General features: G+C 37.7%; 1 protein-coding gene across 11 annotated transcripts in view; it reads right to left on the minus strand.

Annotated features, from left to right (window-relative positions):
• Positions 1 to 14,156, minus strand: part of ERBIN (erbb2 interacting protein) — a 121,394-nt gene that overhangs the window by 70,505 nt on the left and 36,733 nt on the right. For all 11 annotated transcript variants that reach the window (XM_083816634.1, XM_083816633.1, XM_083816640.1 and 8 more), the window contains one exon: positions 8,359 to 8,415. The gene's annotated coding sequence lies outside the window, so the exon portion shown is untranslated. The remainder of the gene's footprint in view (positions 1 to 8,358; positions 8,416 to 14,156) is intronic.

A 14,156-nucleotide genomic window follows, 5' to 3' on the forward strand; every position in this document is an offset into this window, starting at 1 on the left:
GCGTTCCAATGCAAATAGCTCAGAGGCTGCAAATTCATTGCTGGGGATTCCCGCAGAAGGAGAGTCAGCAAGGGGAACAGCGTAACCTCCTCCTGCTTCTCCCACAGGAACGGGCTCCAGCACGGCACAGCCCGATGCCAAAGGCGCTACCAGGGCGGATGTGCTCACCGGGCCAGAGCTACCCCTGCGCCTTCCTTCTCCAGGGCTCAGAGGCTGCAAATGCGGACACGAGAGGAAACCCACTGCCAACATTTACAAACAAAAAAGCCTTTAACTGAAAGGAAATACGATCTCACTTTGTTCCGGATTATTTCACAGGTCTACAGAGCTGTGGACAAACTTCAGAAAGAAGCACCAGCAGCAGCCTCCTCAAACAGGATTACCAACAGAAGAACACATGCCTTGCAAACAGCAAGAACTGGGAGCAGAGACGGTACCAGTGAGCTGGTCACCAGAAGTCCGGCACGCCCACATCGAACTAGCTACAGCCATCAGTAACTTTGCTTCATACAGTCACTTCAACTGCTGAAAATTTGGTTTACAGAACAAGAGTTAACCATACAGTTCATATAAATATATAAATAACTTTTTTTTTTCACTTAACTTAAACTTCAATGTTAGCAGCCAACAGAAGGAAAAAATAGGGTCTTGGTACAGTTATTTTACTTCATGAGGGAGTAGGAGGAAAAAGACACCACTCTATAATCAGAATAGATAGGAAACAAGTTCCACAATAACTACACAAACTGGGACAAAGAAAAATGTTATCTATTTACCCGCCTATATCCTGATGGTAATGATGACTGTGCAGACAGGTTTTCCTCTAGGGTTTCAGCGGTGGCAAAGGCTAATTATTCCATCAAGTCTCAGATTTGTGAGACAAATCAAGCATTTTATGATACATGAGAAAAAGAAATGGGAGTGTCTAACCAGTATGGTCAGAACCAGAGGGAGAACATAAAGATGTTTTGCTGTGAAACTGTACACAACTTATTTACTATAACCCATGCCAAGGCTTCATCTTATTTTTTCTGCTTTATATCTGTTTATCTAGATAGATATCAGTTCATACACTCTACCCAGTTTGAGACTGTGGCCACTTTAATGGTTCAGGAGAAAGAAGCAAGCCCAAACAGATAGATCAAAGGGTGTCCCCTTCTCATTCAACACTTAAAATTCAACATCTAAAAATATATATTCTTTTGAAAAAAATCAACTCTCTAACCTTGAAATTGAGGGTTCTCAGCATTCAGAAACATGTTCTCCCTCCCCCAACTGCTCAAACAACACAAGAAACAGCCATTACTGGCCTCTGATTTAGTTACATCTATCAACCCTCCACTGCAACAAACAAAAAAAACTACTAACAAAGTTAACATTGTACTGATGTAAATGAAACACAGCACAGAAAAAACACATGAAACTATACTGTCTGTGCAGGCATATAAAGACAGTCTATGTTTAAAAGCTTTGCATAGATAAAAGGTTTTACCGGGAGGAAGGAGGAAAGGAAAAAAAAAATCACACTTCCACCAATTACCCTAACATATACAATTATATTGCCTAACATCTCTCTTTCTACAGAACATGCTGTACAAGGAACCATTCAGCAAAATTTTATAATGAAGTTCTTTGTTTTGTTGCAATTTGTAGTTTGCCTATTAAATCTATATGTAAATTCCTACCATAAGTTTTCATCTCAGTACTTTCTCTTGGGGTGGGGGGGTGAAATCTTTCTTATTTCCCACAACAGTATATTCTTGGAGATGTGTCTTCCAAAGAGATGCATTTTCAAAATACAACACATGCTGTATTTATTCTTACAGCATCATCACAAAAACTCTAGATATGCAAGTAAACTCGCAAGATAGCCAGTACTTAGGAAGGAAAAGATGTTGGAAGGAAAAAATTGGTAAAAAAAATTTGCTGTAAGTTGTTTGATGGCATTTGGAAAAAAAAAACAACAGTAGGATAGGTTACTGATAACAGCAATTTAAAAGATGTGCAGGATTTCTTTTGAAAAAAACTCTGCTTCTCAAGCAAACAGTATGAGGAAACTAAGTATCACATATTTTAATTCAGTTTAAAAAAAATTAAATGGAATGGCATGGTAGCCACAAAGGCATAGAACAACCAACTCTTGCTCAATTCTGCAATCTTTTTCTCCAAAAAGCGTAACAAAGTTTGCAATATAGTTCTTGTTAGGAGGCTGCTAAAATAACCAAAATCCGAAAGACAGTATTTTATATCCACATCTGAATAAGTTTTGCCTGAAAATTAAAAAAAAAATTACCACTTCTCAGTTTTGAAGCCATGCCCAAACTGCATACAGAGAACAATTTCTTTAAATAAAATTGTAAGTTACTGTTGCTCGTTGAATTTTACTCATTTGTGTTCCTACCATTTTTGCATGTACTTATTGCATTAAAAAATAAAATGAAGAAAGTTGTTTCTCTTTTTCTAGTAGTTTACTGTACTATGAAATTAATACAACTAATGTATCAATATTTCCAGTTTAAAGAGTGAAGCTGTAACTCCCCCATAGTAATGTATTTCCAGAAATTAGCTCACCTTGTTACCCTTGAAGCATGCCATCACAAAAAGAGAACCAAAGCAGCGAAGTCTAACAAAGAGAGCAACTAGTTTCAGCTGCTTTGCCATTTTCAGAAAAGATCATTTACCTTATTTTGCTTTCCCATTGTATTTGAATCAATAAAATTATAAGAGGTGCTATCAAAACACCATTTAATTTTGTGATGCAAAAATAAGAGCAACCAAAATAAATTATAAAGTCAAATCACATCTTAATAGCATCCATCATTTAAAATCTTCTATGCACTTGCAGTACACCTAAGACTTTGAAGGCTGCTTGAATTAGTCTTTAAGTCTCATCAACCTTGTTAAATAGAGACTGAATTTCAGCAGTGACACTTGCTAATAAACAGTGAAGGAACAACTGGAAAATACTGCGTAATTAATACAATATCCAGACAAGATTACTGGAGAATCTAGGGCAAAGCAAACGCTGTAATTCTGGCAAATCTACACTGTAACAGCAGTGGGTTGAATGCATAAATGGTGAGACATCTTCACTGAACAGAATAAAATCAGTGGAAGCAGAAAAGCAACACATTGGTTTGAAAGACCATGATCAATGAAAGAAAACAAGACCAACAGCAGGCTTGGATACACACTACAAACTAGTAACTCAGACACTCAGGGAGCGTGTCAGCCAGTGGAGCATCATGCTTTCCTGGAGCTCCTCAGCAATTCCCCGCACACTCCGGTCATCCGAGTGTCCGGCAGCCCAACAGCACCAGCACACCACAGGACATGTTTGTTTAAACACGTCTGGCTGTGTTTTGATAAACATTTTAAAACACACACACACAGAGTTAGCATGTTGCTTTGAGAATTCCGAATTCATGCTTGTTACAAGTAGAATCTAAATTCACAGTAATTTTGTTCCTAATCCCTGTTAATTGGCATTAAAAGCAATAGTTTTGCTGTGCCATTAGGTGCTGAAATTTCCTGTCTGATGCTAACAGGATGTGGCCGCTCATGCTGTAAGCTGGTGAAAGGAGCCTCCCCCCCCAGCCTCTCTGTAGGGTGTTTACCAGTTACATCAGCAGCAGAGCTGAAAATGAAACCAGCCATCAGATGTTTATAGGGAAAGGCAAGAACAACTCGACACAAAAATATCTGCTCAGGTTCCTTCTAGCCCAGTCCATTATCTACAAATGAGCAGAGAACTACAGAGCGGAGGATATGTAAACACCGGAAAGGAAAAAACTGGGGGGGGGCAGGCAGTGGCAGCACGCACAGCAGCCTGATAGACTCAGGATGGCTTATCCGGCCAACTGACAGAAGCCCCAACAAATTATTACTGAAACAGAATTATGAAGAAAAAAATCTTGTTGTTTGTATATTTTTTATGAATCCTGTTTACTCCACTAAACAAAACACAACAAAAAATCGTCACTTCTAAACTAGCAAATTAGTAAAAAACGAAGCTTCTGGTACTGGCAACCAAAACATGAATTGGTTTGTCTTTAGAAATGTTACAGGCTTTTCTCATCCTGAGGCAGCAACACGCACAACACATGCCCAGATATAGGCTCACTGCTTGATGTTAAAAGAGGCTCTATTGTGTCAACTCCCAGCACAACTTTTCTCTCCTAACAACGAATCTCTTCCAGCCAACAAGAGCTCTAGCCCTCAAGAATTCGGGTAAACTGTAAACATCTTCATACTGTAAGGAACTGGGAACACCCTCAGCTCTTACAGGAAAGTAAAGAGCCAGGGTCTGGGGAGGGGACGGTTTGGCTCAGGCATCCCCCAAAAGCACCCCCTCCTCTCACAGCGGGGAGGGGACGGCGAGATTCCAGTGCAACCCGCAAACCCTGACCTGCGCATCTGCTCCACAGCAACCCTTCTTGTTCTCTTCGTGAGAGGAAAGCATGGCTCTGGAGCCTGATGGGCTCTGACAAGAAACTGAAACATCAAAAGAAAGGGTGTACTGTGAGGAGACTGCCTCTTGTTAAACGCCACTGGCATGCTCTGGTTGTGGTTTCAAAACCTCATTTGGTGACAACACCAAGTTAAGGTATTTTCACTTCCTCTTGCCTCCCATCTGTGCTATTTCTTTCCATCTCTTCTAGGAAAAAAAAAAAAGATTTTTTTTCAAAATCAGCCTGTTTTTGTCATTTGCTTCATTGAACAAAACCAGCAAACACTCAAGCAAATGACAAACCCATGAAACAAAAGTTCTGCAGTAGGGGGAGAGAACAAGCAATAGCAAAAAGACTTATGAAAAGTTTTTTTGGAACCATTTCACCATTTTAATGTGAAGCTACAGTCTGAGTCTCCTTGCTCCTGATATGAAAACAATGTTCAACTGCATTCACGGCTGCATGTCCTCACAAAGGCAGGGAACACCAAACACACACTGTACTTGCTTGCATACAGCATTCAGAGCAAATGAAATAAAAGGCATTACTCATGAAACAACAATGGTGAATGGTAACAACAGGAGGAGGAACATGACAGTAAATACAGTGTAACAACAACCACTTGTTAAACGTAAAAATGAGGGATGCTTATCACTTCTTTTTTGTTGTTAAAGAAAATAAAGGAACAGAGAGGGCAGAAATCAGTTTTGTGATTACTGATTCAACAGCTACAAGGATACAAACAAAATCAGTGATTTGCTAAAATACAAAAGCTAGTAATAAAACTCAAAGCTTCTCTTGGAGTTAACTACTTTCCAAGTTCTCAATGACTGTATTTTAAAACCAAACCAACATAAAAAATAAAACCCACACAGCACAACACAAAATGTACACCCAACTCCAAAGGGCAGCACAGCAAGAATTTCAGGTAACTCTCAGAAGATCAATGCCAAGTGTGAATTCTGCAGACATTTGCTGAAATCTTGTTTCTTTCATTTTTTGGAGTAAATTCTAATGACTTCAATTTACTGTTTTTATTTGTTTGGAACATTTATTTCTGCTTAATTATGTAAATGTAAAAAAAAAAAGGTATTAATATAACAAAGCAGTCAACACTTGACCTTTTTATGTCAAAAGCTTAACAATGATAAAAACAGATCCAACTTCATAAAAATAAAACAACCTAACTATATTTTTAAACTGAGAAAAGAAGCAAGAAAACTCTTGACAAATACTTGCATAATAAGAATATATTCTGCTTTAAGCACAGCCTTTAACTGAGTCAGTACTCTGCTATATTCCTAGACCAATGCATCAGTAAGGCACAGGTATAAAAGAATACAGACCTATAATTTAAGGCAAGATGCATTACAGAAACAACCTTAAAAAACAGAACAAGGAAAATTACAGGTTAAGCTTAGAGTAAAAAATAAATAAATCAGAATATATTCAGATACCTAAACGATTGTAATTTTAACTTTTTGTATGAACACTAACTCATTAAGCAGACAAGTACATAGAATGTTTATTGCACTTGTGCCATCGAATTGCTGTCACCTGAAAAAGTTATTATATCCTACACCCCAGGTAGTTTTAAGTTCTCACATATTTCATTTTGTGTTTTTTTCCCATGCCAGCCCTAGAAACTAACTTCCATCTGAACAGTCAAACTATCCAAGTGAGTCGTTCATCTGAAGAATGGCCTCTAATTGTATACCACTAACAATGTTGCTGAAATTAGCAATAGATCCAAGCTACATTTCTGACGTTTGACTTGATTGCATATTCTTTGGGTATTTGTAGTGTTACTAAGAACATTAAGAGGAACAAATTGATTTTAAAAACCACTTTGAGTTTCATCCGTTTCTCCTCAAATCAAAAAAGCTATACAAATTCAAGGATATCTACTATCATAACCTGAAGGATGAAGAAAACTCTAGCGCCTCACAGCCTTGTGAAACATTCAAAAACACAAGATTTTTTAAAGCCATGATATCCGTGTTTCAACACTGAGGTTTACAAATGGATCTTCTTCACAACATGGAACACACATGGTTCTTGAATGTACATTTTTGTTTTTGAATGCATATTCTTGAATTTATAACATATATATGTAGAAATAGGAAATAGACTCATTTATTCCACTAGTATATTAAAGAGAACTCCATCCTCCATTTGCCACTTTCTCCCATTTTGTTTAAACACACAATGCAAATAAATACAGCTGCTGTACAGCTACTGCAGTGCTGTACAGCTAGTAATCACAGATACTTGGTACAGCTAGCTGTACTAAGATATCTCAGAACCACTTTGGTTTCAAAATCCACTAATTACTACATTAAATAACTCAATTTTCCTTCATTGTTGATGTGGAAAAGATCCACAGAAACAAACAGAACAAATTCCTGACTTTCTATACAAAGAAAACAATGAAAATTAAATACACAGAGCAAACAGACTAAGAGATTGTAAGCCTGCTGGAAGAGGTATAAAACCATATTAAACCGCTTATGCTTCTGGTTTAGTCCTTTGAGAGATTATGTCTGGATCTACTGTACGAGTAAATGCTGTGTATCACATACTGTCAACATCTATTCAAGCAAAGAGGAAGAGATGCTGTCTTAATTCCTCCGTTTATAACAACAGTCGAAAGAGATGAAACAGCATATGGGAAGGAAAAGGGAAAAGGCACTGCAAGTCACTTGCCCATGGGAAGCAGCGATCCTTATGGAGTGGTAAGCACAGCTGAGGCAGCGCAGCAACAGCAATTTCTTAGCTCAGCAGAGAATGTCAAAGCACAGGAAGCATACAGCACTGTAGACTACACAAAAAGCAGGAAAAAACGAGATAGAAGCATGTGCACAGTCTCCTTAAGTTATGCATTGTCTGTAGCAATGCCAGATAAAATTCAGGTTTTGTATGTTTAAAATTGGTATTTCATAGTAAGTTCCATAATTACAGGCACTGGAGTGTCAATATTTATTCCCATTTCCATGATCCGAGCAGCACTATTAATAAAATCAAAGCAGATGGAAGCTGCTGTCATACATTGGTGGAGGGAGGGGGCGGGGGAAGGGGGAAGGTTGTTTTTTGTTTGGTTGGTTTGGGGGAGGGGAAGGGCAGCACTCTGCAGACATTCATACAGAAGTTCTGAAGACAAAATATTCTGTTGGGTATTCTTTTTATTCATGTGAAATACTTGCAGCTAGCCACCCTTAAAATATTAGGCAAGAATCAACTTAGTGCCATCCACACTGGCATCATTTAAAGAAGAAAGAAACTGATTCTGAACACGTCTCCTTTCCAGAGCTTTGAACAAAATAAATGAACTGTATTTGACTTAATTTTAATACTCTCAAGTATAATATCTATGTAAAGAATGTTAATATACCAAGAAGAGAGAAATTATATGATACAATATTATCCCATGCAAACCAGAAAAATGGATGGTAAGAGGCCCAACAAGTAAACAAAGCATTTTTTTCAAGCATTGTTTATCCATTTTTAGGGGGAAAATGTGCTCATCTTTTCTAAGAACTAAATAAATTTATTTTAAAAAGCAGTATAAAATGCTAATGCTTCACAAACCAAAACATTTAATAATGGACTTTAACCTTCAAAACAAAATTACTCTCCTGCCGCTTAGCTTCCTTTATATTCTCTTTTCTATATATACACTCACACATACATACATACGCATAAGCACACAATACCATGTAAATAAGCATAATTCACTTGGCTCTTAAACCCATACTTGTAACAAACAAAAAATTTCATTCAGAACAAGAGCTCACGCAGAGTAAAGTACAAGTGCTTAGGAGGTGATTATTATGGTGTATGAATAAAGAACAGGATCTATGTTTTAATGTTTTGTGTAGTGTAAAAGAAAGAAAAATATGGTACTTACCACTGTGTTACTTTCTTCTCCCTGCTGCTTCTTCCCTGAGCTTTCAAAGCCAACATTCTGTTTAAAACAAAGGTACAAAAATTTTAGTCACACCTACCCATACCAGATAAGCACAAACTGATATCTCATTGTATTGTACATTTATTTTGCTTTCAGATTTGTTTGTTTAAAAAAAAAAGTTGAATGTTTGTGAATTGTAGTTCAGAGACTACTATAGTACTATTACAGCAGTTCAGAATCTACTATAGTGCTACTAATAGTTCAGAGAACTTGAGATACTATCTCAAAATAGTAAAAGTATCAACTTTTGGGGAAAAACTATTTTGTGCAATATATAGTAGAGAATATCATTGCTTTTTCTGTTTTAATTTTGACTTTATATTTTACCTACAAAGTTGTTTCATTTCTTCTCTACATTTAATTGCTGTATTTATTGAATTGCTTACATCAGATATTTCTTAGACAATTCTGAAGAAAGTTAACAAAATACATGAGAAATCAATGGAACATGAGAAATCCACACTTCTCCCACACCATTAATTTTAGATTATTTCTTTATGAAGTTGCAACACGTTTAATAAGGCACAGCAGATAGCTAATGCTATCTTCACTGAATTAGAATAATTATAAACAAAAACACATTCAGCACATTCGACTGAACATACTCAAAATTACAGGCTAGAGCTATGCAAAGAATAAATTCGGCCTAAAAATACAGATGGAAGTAGAACATCTCTTAGGGGGATTAAATATCAGCATAGATAAACAGATCACCTAACTGAACATGAAGTAATGTACAGCTAACGAGCTGAGTCTGGTAGAGTTTCATTTGTCAAATTTGTAGTACCTAGAAAAAAATAAATCGTGGGGAGCACAGGTAGTAGCCTCATTTAAGGGATTCACCCATAAATGGATCTACAACTTACTTATTTCCAATAAACAGCTGAATCAACCCATTATAAAAAGCATCATAAATGTGTCCCCAAAAAAATCCTAAAACAGGTTTAAAAATCAAAATTGTTCCAGGAGAAATGAAAGTTACAGTGTCTAGAGTAAGCAGCAAGCAGCAGCACAATCACAGAACGATTAACTCATAGGAAATGGGATCAACACAACAAGATTTTGCTCTAACCAGCTTTCACACATTACTTGCCCTGTTCCTCACTCAACAGTCATTGGTGCCATTTAGTGCATTTGTGCCACATGGATTCCAATGCACTATACTGGATAAATACATTCATTTATTCTCAATAGAAGGATTACCAGGATATGCAAATAGCAAGGCAAAAAGAACAATATTGGTGAAAGTAATATTAAAGCCTCAAGTCTACTGAGTTTCCTGATCAAAAAACATCTATCAGTTTAGCCAGCATCAGAAATATGTAACAGCTGCACTCAAGACAATTAAAAAGATCGAGAAAGAAAGCAGGGACCAAAACAGATTGTGAAACCTGGGACCCTAGAAGAGAGCCTATGTCAAACAGTCACAACTGCATGCTTCTCTCCTTTTCATAATGCTTTGCTCCTACTGAAAAACTAATCTTTGCAAATTTATTTAGAGGCACTGTACACAAAGCTCTCAAGTGGAAGAAATGCAGGTTTGCAGCAGCTCTACTAAAATAAACAGAATTAATCCTGAGAAAACTGCAGTGCAGGCCTGGATCTGACAGTAAGACCATCAGGTGATTGTGCCTCTGAAAAGAAAAAGGCAAAATGTCCAGACTTCACAGGCAGAGCATTCAGACTAGAAAAATGATCAAAGAAATAACTTGCTCCATAATCATCACAAAATCAATAAACAAAGAGAGATTACTCTTGCATCATTTCCTGACACCTGTTAGGCTGTCTCTCTTGAAATGCCCAAGAGAATATATTCCAGTGGTAGGGAGCCACTACCAAGTCATGAAATGTTCGTGGACTTCAAAACCAAGCACAAGGAACTCATCCAATTCCAACTGTCCCAAGAAGGTAATACAGAAACTGGGATGTGTGCGCATGGTAGGAGGAATACACACCAAGTCGCTTTGCTTTAAAGATGAAGAAACTACAGAGTGAGCAAAACACAGCAGTTACAGAATCAGATGAGAACAATGAGCTCACTGCAAACAACGTTATCCTAACGTCACTTGAATCAAACTAAATCAGATAAACTTGTGCCTGAATCAGAAGAGAATGGCCAAGAGAGTGCTGTAACTACAACTGCAAGTGCTGTTGAATCTCCGTAAGCAGGAACTCTCTAGGCTTTTACAGTCCAGGTCCATTTTACAGAAAAGTGCAATAAATTCCCAATGAAAACAGTCATGGATATTCTGAGGAGCCCAGGGTAACCACACACCAGGATCTCAACTAGCTCTCTTTCTTAGTCACTTTGCTACTTATTTTGCAGATAATGGTAACAGTGGCTTTAGATTACCTTATGGTAAAAACACCTTGTAAAGTTGTATTTAACCCTCCTCCGGCATGTTGTATCAACCACAGCAGATTGATCTGTCAGGTTCCTCTAACCAAGTCACTGCATAAGAGTAGTAGCACTACGCTTAATGTACTGGCAGAACTATCATGTGTTCTTCCTCTTCCTACCCTTCCTTGTGTGTAATAATTCAACCAGTATTAGAAAATGTTTGCCAGATGGGACTGCTGTTCTGCTTCAGCGCAGCTCTTCTTGCCACCACATTGTGTTCTGCATGCTGCTCACATCACTGGTTTTAGTAAAGTGAGCCCAGCAGCTGTGTTTATATGTTTCTTTCTTACTACGACTTTCACATGAACACATTTCACCTTAAATCCTCAGTATGCTTTGAATTTCTTCAATTGCTTATTGGAAGACTTTGAATGGATATTGATATACCCAGAACACCATGGGCAAACTTACACACAACGGATCAGGACACAGGGTAATACTTTAGAGTCAGCTGAATGGCAATGAATAACTCATAAGCAGTTTTTACTTTCTCACACTTGCTGGGAGAAAAGAAGAGAGGGGGAGGAGGGAGGTAATCACAATGTTACACTTTTCATCTAAGGCAGAGTTGAAAAGAAATAGCTTAATTGCTTGCTTCAGACACATTTCAGGCAACCTTTCAGCCCATGGCAATCATCCTCCATTTAAAATAGTCAAAACAGTAAAAAAGGTGAATTATTTCTTTAAATAATTCCAGAAGAGTATCACAGAAGCAGGAGTATCTATATGGTCCTTAAACATCCATTCACGTTCAATGACAAAGACAATATGTTTAGCTAAAAAGAAAAAGACAATATGTTTAGCTAAAAAGAATTCAGATTTATCAAGATTATCCATAGCACAGACATATATTGAGCAGGTAAATCCCACACTCTAACACTAGTATCCACCTTGTAAAAATAGGAACACTTTTAGGGCAATGACAGTAGTTACACTGTTTTCCTTTGAAAAGGGAAACTTTGAACAGGAACCAGGAAGATGAGGGGTTTCAAATGAGACCACAGAAGTGCAACTCTGTGCACAATTAGTACCACTGTCCTCAGTGAAGCAGGTTTTGCCCAAACAAGGATACCAATAACCAAATAATAAGAGAAAGAAAAAAAAAAAAGTCTGGTAACTTCTATGTGCTACCACACTGCATTTCTCTATACCAACAACAATAATCTCAGAAAGAAAAAAAATCTAGATCATTTCTAGGACTTGACCATATTATGATCCAAATCATGCCAGAGAAGGGTAAACTTTGATGATTATGGACTACATTGTGTCAGATTAAAACCAGCAGAATATTTTTAGTAAACATCAGGAGAGTATGTAGCAATACAGACAACTATTTCACATACACCAATAATAAAGAAGTTTTATTGCCACTGGTTACTGGCAAGATTCCTAATCAGTCACAACTTGCTAGATTGGTGTGAAATCTGTGCCTTATAGTGAGTTAGATTTCAAAAAAGAGTAACATATGCTTTGACTGAGAAAATGTAAGATAAACATAGCTGGCAAAATATTTATCTCTACACAGCATACCTTTTGACATCAAACAGACAGACGTTTCACACTTGTAGCAGGAAGGTCTGCAGGCCATTTTTTTTAGTTGATCTCAGACTGCTGTACTGGAGAAGAGGGAGGGGCGAGAGGAAGGGAGGACGAGGGAGACACAAAGGTCTCAGAGACCATTCTCAAGAAAAGTCTATCTTGTTTTTCCTGGAAGCAGACGTTGTCACTCTGTCTCACTGTTTATCATTACTTGGGCGTTTGAACCGGCGCCAGACATTCAGAGCAAAGTAATGAAGCAACCTCGCTGAGCGGATTGCCTCTCTGACAAAAACCTAAAAAGCTGCAGAAGCTGTGCTATCTGGCTTGTGTGGAGAGTCTATGATGTTAATTTTGATACGCTGCCTTAAGCGGCAAGAGACTGACCTGCTTAGGAATTGTAACCTCCTTGTACCAATGGTGTCACTGCTGTTGACAGCCAGAATCCTTCAACACAGGAAAGAGGACAGCTGATGGCACGTTCTCAGTGGGTACACTAAGATTCGCATTTGCTTTCAGCGTGCCCCAGAATAACCTGTATTTGGCAACACTGCTGGTGTTCTGCAGAGGACATACGTTTGCGAAGTGTTCTGCCAAGGGATGTGGGGTATGCCCATCAACAGCAATGGAATAGAAGAGGAACTGTTATAGGTCCATGACTGGCTGAATTGCTATGATTTACATTTTAATATTAGAGTTGGTTCTGCCAGGACAACTACAGTTCTGTAAGAGATATTTTTTAATTATCTTAAAACTGAATTAAATGCCCAGCACCTAGCATAATGAAAATGTGTTCATTACTTACAGTACCATAACAGCACTTTTGGAAAAGATGGTTAAGAAAATACATTCATACCAGCAAGTATGCGGACAAATGAGATCTGCTAGATTTTGTTGTTGATTGCTTTCTCTTAAGTAAGCTAATCAAAGGGTCTCCAAACAGATTTCCAAAGCCAAAAAATAAAATTTGACCTCAACTTAAAGAAACAAACAAGCAACCCCGCTATTTTCAAGTTATTTCTCACACCGCTGTGGATATAGATGCAAAACCCCTCCTAAATTTTAAGTGCACAGTGTGGTTCTGCAACAAAATATACCTATGCCTAGATTTATAAAAATTTTCACGAGTTCAAAGTCCCCCTTTACAGTAATGCAATTAGCGATGAAGTAAGTATTGCTGAGTTTAATCTCGGCAGTGAAAAACGGCTATAATGCACATGCACGAGAAGGGAAGAGTTTTTCAGTTCTTATAACTGCAAGGACCCTTTCTTACATCAAAGATGCCTGTTCCTCAAAGCATAAGTCTCACAGGTATGCTCTGAAAAATTCCTCTATAATAAGGACTACATACAATGTTGCTATTCAGTATAAACAATTGCATCTACGACACCAACAAAAGGCCTAGCTGTTACAGATAGGCAGCCGTACTGTGACTTAATTACATTTAAACCCAATATTCCCTCTAATAGAGGCAAGATACAGCACAATTTTTCACTGCCCTGAGTAGTTAGAATCGCAGAATAATGGAGGGTGGACAGGCCCCTTCCATGTCATGCAGTCCAACCCACTAACGCTATTACAACAGGGCTAATTTCAACATTAGATCCAACATCAAAGTCAAAAGTTACTTTGAGTTCAGGTCCATGTCAATATGTAAATAGTAAGGTCAGCTGGCTTATTTGAAATCATTTCCAGTGGAGAAAGTTAAGATACAGTACTTTTCATAAACAGCCTTGCCTCCATTCTAGCGTAATTATCTAGTTGATGTTATTGCTATCCAAAATACCATTTTTCACGTCTT

The sequence above is a fragment of the Anser anser genome (genome assembly GCF_964211835.1).
Source record: "Anser anser genome assembly, chromosome: Z".
Classification (NCBI taxonomy): domain Eukaryota; kingdom Metazoa; phylum Chordata; class Aves; order Anseriformes; family Anatidae; genus Anser; species Anser anser.